The 9499-nt window shown below is 49.1% G+C and overlaps 1 pseudogene; it reads left to right on the top strand.

The window, feature by feature from the left end:
- The first annotated feature begins 530 nt into the window (after window positions 1-530).
- On the top strand, window positions 531-2937 carry LOC119395961 (innexin inx2-like; annotated as a pseudogene).
- The last annotated feature ends 6562 nt before the right edge of the window (window positions 2938-9499 follow it).

Below are 9499 nucleotides of genomic sequence, written 5' to 3'. Positions count from 1 at the left end.
CATTCGATGGGCGAGAACTGTAGTACTTCCGATGGAGTTTCCTTTCTTTTTTTTTTTTCGAATGTGCCAAGAAAGTCTTTAACCATGCTATGCAACGCCACGTGACTCAAGTTTCTTTCGCCGCAAACGTGATAGCGCGTTCCCGCCCGGAGCTTCGCTATCTCCAGACACGCGTCTGCTGGCTTCTCTTGAAGAAAAAGCGCGCGGCGGAGAAGCGACTTGACTGGTTTTTCAAGAAGTCTACAGGCATGCAAGGGAAAACCGCTGGAGGGAAAGGAGAGCCTTCGTATTCATCGTCCGAAAGGAGGGCTGCATTTGATACACGAGAGTTCACGCTGGGGGAAGGGGGGGGGGCCGCGTGTGACGTCGTGAGTGGGCCCCCGCAGCAGGATGGCCGCTACCAGTCGCCAGCTGCGATTGGCTGAAAGTTGACGCCGTGAGAGGGGAACTTGTTACGCCAGTTCCGCCGTCTGCGGGGGCTCTTTGCTCGCGCTCTCTTTTTCCCGCCAGCCGCAGTCGAAGGGGCCGCTGCGCTCCAGCAACAAGTGTCAGTAGTGCGAGACGCTCGCGAACGCTTCGCAAGCGTGGTCGGACCCGCCGCCGCTTTTATTCTTTGTTTTCTCGTGAGTGCGTGGCAGCCGGAGGAGGCGCGGCGAAGCGGCTGCAGCCATGGATCAGCTCTTCGGGAACCTGAAGGGCTTCTTCAAGACCGACTTCACCGTCATCGACAACAATGTGTTTCGGCTGCACTACAAGGCGACGGTGTGCATCCTCATTCGCCTTCAGCATCCTGGTGACGGGCAGGCAGTACATCGGCGACCCCATCGACTGCATCAGTAAGGACGCGGTGCCGCCCAACCTGCTAGACACCTTTTGCTGGATACACACCACCTTTTCGCTCACGGACGCCTGGCACAAGAAAGTGGGCGTCCAAGTGCCTTACCCCGGCGTGGACAAGTACACGCCGGGCGAGAAGCGCGTCTACCATGCCTACTACCAGTGGGTCTGCTTCGTGCTCTTCCTGCAGGCCGTGCTATTCTACGTGCCTCGCTACTTCTGGAAGGCTGTCGAAGGCGGCCGCATCAAGAACCTCATCCTGGGCCTCAACAATCCGATCCTCCCCGAGGAAGCCAAAGAAAACAGCCGCAAACTGCTCGTCGAGTACCTGGCCATCAACCTGAACAACCACAACATATTCTTCTACGGATACGTGGTGGCCGAGGTGTGCAACTTCGTCAACGTCGTGGGCCAGATGTTCCTCATGGACATGTTCCTCGGGGGCGAGTTCTCCAGCTACGGTTCCAAGGTGCTGCAGTTCACCGAGTGGGACTGGTCCGTGCGCTTCGACCCCATGATCAAGGTGTTCCCCAGGCTAACCAAGTGCACCTTCCACATGTACGGTTCCTCGGGCGACGTGCAGAAGCACGATGCCATGTGCATCCTGCCCATTAACATCATCAACGAGAAGATCTACGTTTTCCTCTGGTTCTGGTTCATCATCCTCGCCGTGCTGTCCGGTGTGGTGCTCATTTACAGGGCCTTCGTAATCTTCCTCCCCCAAATCCGCTTCATTGTCCTCCGGCGCCGCGCCAAGCTCGCCAACAAGGACTACGTGGAGCGCGTCTGCGACCGCTGCAAGCTCGGCGACTGGCTCGTTCTCGACCTGCTCTGCAAGAACATGGATCCCGTCAACTTCCGAGATCTCATCAACGACTACGTGCGACGCCTCGACCACAAGAGTATTGACAACGCGTAGGCACTTGCTACGGCCGCTGTCTCTCTCATGTGCGTTATTTCTTTCCGACGACCGACGCCGCGTCCTCGCGGTTTCGGGCACGATGATTTGTAGCAGACCTTGACACCGGCAAGTCCGTGCTTCTTCATTCCTCTTTAATTTTTTTTGTTTTGTTTTCGGGAACCCGGCAGCTCGAGCTCTCTGTCGGTACGCACGCGCTACTTCGAGGGAGACAAAAGACAAGATGGCGTTCAGCCGTCTGGAGCCAGTAATCTAGCCGAACTACTTTGACTTGAGCTGCCTTTTACATCGTGCCTTCAGGCAAGGCATTGCAAGTGCCAAGATGATGATGGAGGGAGCAATATCAGAAGTTGCCTATGCTGCCACTGTCGTAACTTTTTTTTTTTTTTTGTACGTGAGTTGTCTCTCTGTGTAATCACTGTCATGGTAGCTGTGAGCCTAGGAACCAATTTACATCATACGCAATTAAAGACTAGAGCAAAATAGAGACAGCCTGCGGTATTTGCACGCTGTTGTTCGCGCCTTTTTTGTCATTATCTTTTTTTTTCGTCATTGTTCTGTCATCAAGAATCTCTATGCGACGTCGTTATACGACTGCTGCTTGAAGTACAAGCGTCCTGTCTCGTTTTTTTTTTTTTTTTTATGAAGCGTTAGTGTTGCAATCTATACTCTTCGCGATGAGGGGAAGCAATATTTTCGTTTTTTTTTTTTTTTCGTGTTACTCAGTGCCTTTTGGGAACAACAAGAATCCGAAGTCTTCCAGATTTTTCTTGTGCATTCATTGCGGCTTGGTCTCTTATTTAACGTTGCATCAGAGACTGCGCTAGCAAGTATTTCCTTTTTTTTTTTTTGTCCTTTAGAGCCTACTTTTTTTCGTCATACCATGATTTGTTGTTGGAGATGGTGCCTGTTTCTTGCATTTTGTCAGTTTATTTTTGTACATGTTTCTACTGGCGTGCATTATACAGTGCCAGCTAGTTTTGTATCGCTCTCCGGCTACCCGGAGAACAAGAAAAGTGCCTTGCCAAACATTTCTTAAATACTATTTTTGTACGGTCCTGCACTTTCCAGTTGCGAGGAGCAAAAATTGTTAAGCGAGGATTTTGTACTGCCAGGGCGTCATTAAAACGCTTTATTTTTGTACTGTACGACATGGTCTGTAAGATAGCGATCAGTGAAAAGTTTTCTTCATGTGCGTGTGTGTGTGTGTGTAAGAATGCCTGGAATTGCCGCAAAGCAACAAATGTCTGGTTGATCATGGTGCGATGAATAAATGTTACAAGAAGTTTCTGAGCTGTGTGCTCGGGTTGTTCCTTGACGTTATCGATGCGTCTTTTCTCAGACGAACGTACAGATTTCGCTACAGTGCATTCGCGTGAAGTTACGCACGCTCTGCAATGCCTGTGGTCCTCGGCGCTGTTTCTTAAGAAGTCTTCGGTGTGAGTGTGTGCCTTTGGGCACGTTTACTGTGGAAGGCGCAGTAATGGCGACCTTAGAACAAAGAAAGTAACAGCGCAAATGGAACAGGGACGACAAAGGAATGAAGACCACGGGATAAGCGCTGTAATCCCTGTTCCATTCGCGCTGTCACTTTCTTTGTTCTAATTATGAACCAACTAGCCCTCATCAAGTTGTTACTAATGGTGACCCTTTTGGCGTAAGCATGCGCAGAAGTCTCAGCCGCTCGGATAACGCACTGCTCATCCCCGCGCCGTCTACGCATGCAGCGGTAGCATATCAGTGGCTATCAGCGTCCCGCTGCCGCGAACCAAGTCACGGGTTCGATTCTCTCGTCACATAGGGACAGGGGGAGAGTGCGAAGAGGCTCGTCTACCGTGTTTTTTTTTAGCCTTGCACGTTACGCAACCCACGGCGATAGAAATTAATGCATGGCCCCTCGACTACAGCGCGCGCCCTTTCCATTTATTGTTCTGAAACCGTAACTGCCCGAATGTTAGAACCAACCAATTTGAATGAAGGTGGTTGCTGATGCCACCTAGCTCGTTAATTATGTTTACCTTTTGCCACTGGGTCCGTGGTTCGTTTTGCAAAGACTATCAACCCGCGAACAAATTTAATGCGCTAAAGATAGTAACGACTTTTCTACTGTGCCAGTTCCGTGAATTCCGTTCAACTTATATTTACGCCTGGGGGCAAGGAGAAGTACGTCGTCAGTGTGTATGGTGTCACGTGCTAACATAGTGTAGCCATCTACCAAACGTTTTCACATGTTACGCCTGTACAGTCATCGGCATCAGAGTCGGTAGAAAAAAACAACTCTAATCGGCATTAACGTCCCTTCATCAAATCCTCAAGGCAGTTTATTTACCGTCAACGTCACCTGGCGGCATGCGCGATCCCGCACAGACCGCGAGGCGTAGGAGCGGGGTCACTAGCGCGTAGAGATGGGGTCAACACCCACCGCCTAGCCCTTTGATATCAGCAAGTCCTTCCTTCTTTCTGTTTCAATACCTATCCGGCGACTCCGTGTTCCGCGAGCGCTGCGTCCCATCGCGGTCGCGATCGCATTTCCTGCAGCGGTCAACAATGGATCGCGTAGCGTACAGTGCCACCCCTGTTCCTCGCTTCTGTCCACCGCCGCGCGACGGCTCTGCAGACGCAGCCGGTCACATATATATAGACCTCTACGGATGGGTTTCGGTGACGCTGTATTGGGCTGATAATTTTGCCGTTTTTTTCTTATTTTTAACTAAAGCAACAGTGCTACGGTAGACGCATACGCATGGAGATGGTTGAGTTGGTGCATTCAGTGTTTTATGGCCTTGTTAATTCGCGTCGCGATATACGAAAACATTCACAAGGGTCCCTCATGTAGTCCTTGCCTGACAAACACTAACCCCTTCTCATTGTTGCTTCGTACTCTTCAGCTGGAGAAGTTCAATCCGCCTTTATTTTTTTCACGGCGCCACTGCGCATGCGCCCTTCCCCTAGTGGGAAAGTCGCGAAACGTTTTCGGTATTTTCCCCGCGCACTACTCGATCTCGGAAGCTTTCGTTCTGGTGATACCGGGTCACCATGCGAAACTTCGACGCCCCGCCTCTTACTCTCCGCTCTCGGTTCTTTAACGTATACCAGGAACTTCCAAGCCACTCGCACAACCCATCCAGGACTCTGCAACACTCTTCCTGCTAGTCTTCTTTCTTTTGACAAAAGGCTCTGCATGAAGCAGATGCGTATACTGTATTGTTTGCGAAAGTGTGCCTTGTTTCCTTCAAGGATATATACCTTTACTGCTAGCTCACCGCGTATATGAATAAAGTTACCTTCGTGCCGACATCATCTCTCCATTGCCTGCTGCTGCTTTTGTTTTCCTTCCTTGTTTATTCCTCGTCAGTCTCATTCACGTCACTGTAATTTGTACTAGTCTTCCGTTCTCACTACATTTCTTGTCTTTTGTTGCTCACTTTGTCTTCGCATTACGACGGTCATTTAGTGAAGCGTGGACGAGAGATAATTACAAACGTGCCTTCCTGCTTTCACCTTCCTTTATCTTCAGTGACGCGGGACTGTTCTTTCTTTTCATTGTACTGTATGGATGGATACACGTATCGTGGAAATGAAGTCAAGATGATCGAGCTGCTGCGGTGACTAAAGGCATCAATGGAATTACGCTGCTTGGAACACGAGGTCGCTTGTTAGGATCCCGCCCGCAGTGCAAGAACTTTCGTGTGTATATATACACTGTACACTGATGGCACATTTGAAGCCTTCTGTGGGGAAAAAAGAGTTATTCCAAAGTCACTGAATTGTCAGCTGTATGACGTCTGTTATAATCCGTTTGTTACTATGAGATGTTCAAACCTTTGAATGAAACACGTGGCTCTGCAGGGGAGGAAGATGATAGGAAGGAACGGCAGGCACGTCAACTAGACGTGCGTCCGGTTAACCACCCTAAAGGATTAATAGATAAAAAAAAATAGGTGTGAACGTGCTGTAAGGGTGGAACACACATGTATGCCCGTCTATTACACGTCTGCAGTTGATTACTAAGCCCGCGGCTGGTTTTAAGAACAGCAGCAGTGTCGCTCTGCAGAAGAGGTATTACTAAGCGGTATTGAAGAGGTATTAAGCGAGTTTTTGGCAGCGTATTTACCGGAGCGAATCAGTAGGAGGCAAACTGAAACCCATGAATAAAACTTAGCTTTTTCGAGCGAACTGCACACAAAGATCATAGTTCGCAGTGAAACTGAAATCGTATATACGCTGTTTTAGTAACTTTCTTGATTCTTACCGCGCAGTAATCGTCACTATAATCGGCGCTTTATAGAAACGTTTTATTTGTCTTTTCGTAATACGTGCTTGCCGAATATAAACCTTGACTGTGAGAGCCGACCACGCCGCGCTGATACGTGTCAACGGCTATCTTGTTCCATAACATGCTTGAGAACTCGACGATAGTCCAAGGAATATACCGCCATCACCTAGCTACCCGCTCAAGGGTATTGGTCAACAATAGGGCGGATATAAATGTGTCACCGAAAATGTCAGTTTATACTAGAACTGCTGATGTCAATCACAGTTCGGGCTCGAATCCATTACCGGAGGACGCGTTAACTCAAAGCTTGGCCTCGCACGATCCCACGTTCGGTATTCTGTTGGACGTCAAGACGACCTTCCTCAAAATGATCTTGATGCATTCGAGTGACACGGCCTGGATCTGCCAAGGCTTGACGGGACACCTTCGTCGAAGACATTGAAAACTCCCCAAGGAAGTAGAAAGAGGGTGAGAGGAACATGCCCGCGCAGGTCCACATTTGGGTCATTACGTTGCGCCAGAGCAGCGAGTCTCCCTCTACGAAGGCGGACTGGAACTATCTGCTCACTAGCCAAGACAAAGGAGACCAGCTTAGGGCCATCCAGAGGGCCCGTGACACGGCCGTGGAGTTTAACCTCCCCGTCCCGTCGTGGGAGTGGCCCACCGGTGTCACCCCCTAAAGGGGGTCGAGCGCCGCCTCCGGATAATAATAAAGTTCTTTGCCTGCCTGCATGCTGCCTCTCAAAGCAATACCACCGCTGACACGTCTGCAGCGCCGGTGACCCTTATGCCATTCAATGTAAAGTGCGCAAATAATTACTTTCATAACGTTAAACCTAGCGGCAGGTTACTTGGTGAGAACTATTATATCCGCGGTGATCAGAAACACCGCAGATGGCACATTGCACTTATAGACATGTGCACGTGCACAACACTCCATTTCATAAATATCGCATTCAGTCAACGAAATAAGGGGAAGTTTTTGTCCGACGGACTCGTTTCTTTGTCAGAGATAACCACACGAAACCAACGGTCAGTTAGGCCAAGGAAAACATGGGGGACATCAATTAGTGTCTTTTAACATGTAGTGCAGTAATTACGACGCAAATTGAAGGGAATTAATGTGAAAGAAAAATCAACTTCTTCGCCGGTTGGGTACAAACCCATAACCTTCACATTACGCCTCCCATGCTCCACTTGAAAGAGAATGCACGCAGTCAGTGCTACATGGACCCATTTCGTTGGAGCAAAGCCTGCGTTGGCAAACCGACATGCGTATATCGCACTCGCATTGTGTTGGGTAATCACAGGCAAGACCCCATATTTTATGTAGTTGAGCCGGCGTTGGTAAACCGCCATGCACCTGTATGAGCGCGTATAGAGAAGGAGCGTGAAAGACCCGACGTCTCTTGGTAAGGGTAAAGTTCGAACTGGCAGGCGTATGCAGAAGCTATTGTTGGTGACCGTCACTGCAGCGAAAGATGGCGGCAGCTATACAAGAGAGCGCCGCTATTGAAGGGGATGCGAAGACCTCAGTTCTTATGGTTTATTTGCTGCTAGCTGCTGCTGCAGTCGAGCCTCTCTAGTTCAGTTTCTTCCATGACAGAGTTGGCAGCCGAACTTGATATACATCCATACGCGGTTGTGGGCAAGCTCGCCAACAAAGGACGCTGCTCCTAAACCGCCCGCTGCTTGTCTAAAAACAAGTCTTCCGGTTCGTGCAACTACTGGTTGATGTCTCCAAGAAAATGAACACAATTCGTTGAAGTCGTTCTTGCACTATACAGGCTTCGAAGAAGGTTCACCAAAGCGAAGCGTCTACGCAGACAACCTATCTTTATTCCTTTTTTTTTTTTCTTTCGCACCGCAGAGTCGGGGAGAGCGTAATCTGTCGCCACGCAATCTTGAAGTTTGCTTCGAGTTTGGGTTGCACGACACCCTGGTCACTATTCATCTTCTTTCCTTCATTCATAGCGAGGGCTTCCTTCTGGCAGACTTGATGCCTTCAGGTAGTATGCGAGGGACTATTGGTCAGCTGCCAGCTCGTAAAAAGATCACGTGCTACGTGACGCCAAAAAGGCAGAAAAAGAGTGTTCCACAATCGCCGCCATGGCTGCGACTGGCGCTAACTAACACTCCTGGGTTTAAGTCTACATATATACCCCTTTCTCAAGAGGAAGGTATATAACAGCTGCATCTTACCGGTACTTACCTACGGAGCAGAAACCTGGAGACTTACAAAGAGGGTTCAACTTAAATTGAGGACGACGCAGCGAGCGATGGAAAGGAAAATGATAGGTGTAACCTTAAGAGACAGGAAGAGAACAGAGGGGGTCAAGAACAAACGGGGGTTAAGGATATCATAGTTGAAATCACGAAGAAGAAATGGATATGGGCCGGGCACGTAGCACGTCGGCAGGATAACCGGTGGTCATTAAGGGTAACTGACTGGATTCCAAGAGATGGCAAACGCGTCAGGGAGAGACAGAAAATTAGGTGGGTAGATGAGATTAAGAAGTTTGTAGGTATAACGTGGCAGCAGAAAGCACAGGACCGGGTTGATTTACGGAACATGGGAGAGGCCTTTGCCCTGCAGTGGGCGTAGACAGGCTGATGATGATGATGATGATGATATATCCCATAAAGCGGACGGGAGGATGACCGCCGCCGTAGCTCAGGGGTAGAGCATCGGACGCGTTATTCAAAGGTCGTAGGTTCGGTCCCTGCCGGCGGCAAGTTATCTTTTCGTCCACTTTACTATCTTCACATTATTATAACTACTACAAATAACATCCCCTATACTTACCCCCTATATTTTCCTTGGTACTATCGTCTGTTAGTTCTCATTAATATTGTGTCTAACAAAGAAAAACGAGCCCTTAAAAGTCATCTTCTTTCCTTCATAGATAGATGGCAGTAGCTTGTCGAGCAGCAGACGGTGACTGGCACTATATATATACAAAATAGCAAGTTTCTGTAGGCTGGCGGTTATCAAACTATAGCGCATGGAATCGTGTCGCACGCAAGTCACATGGCGACCTTTACTGGTCACCGTGCGACATGTTCGGAAGAGTTAGACTGAGACAAAGTACGCGAGTGAGCCCACAAGGCCTCCGGAAGGGCTCGTGGGCTGCTGATCCCTTGTTCAGACGGTACATGCGGGAGTTTGGGGTGATATTTCTAACTGCGCACGCGCTGCGCGATTCAGTGACATTTTTATGTACGAAATGATGTCAAAGACGCGTCTTTTAAAGAAGTCGGCGTATACGAATAACTTATAGCTGTAAGCTCGGCCCTATACACATGCGTCCATTCAGGGCAAACGAAAGGTAAAAGCTAGGGTTACGATATGAGGGACTAATGAGCCTCGTTTCATTGAACAAGATTTCACCGACTTCTAACCACATTCGCAAAATCCGAAAAAACACCGCTTACTGTAGTCAATTATACCTCGACTTACATCAGAA

Source organism: Rhipicephalus sanguineus, chromosome 6, assembly GCF_013339695.2.
Source record: "Rhipicephalus sanguineus isolate Rsan-2018 chromosome 6, BIME_Rsan_1.4, whole genome shotgun sequence".
Taxonomy (NCBI): Eukaryota; Metazoa; Arthropoda; class Arachnida; order Ixodida; family Ixodidae; genus Rhipicephalus; species Rhipicephalus sanguineus.
This window is presented reverse-complemented; position numbering and strand designations above follow the sequence as displayed.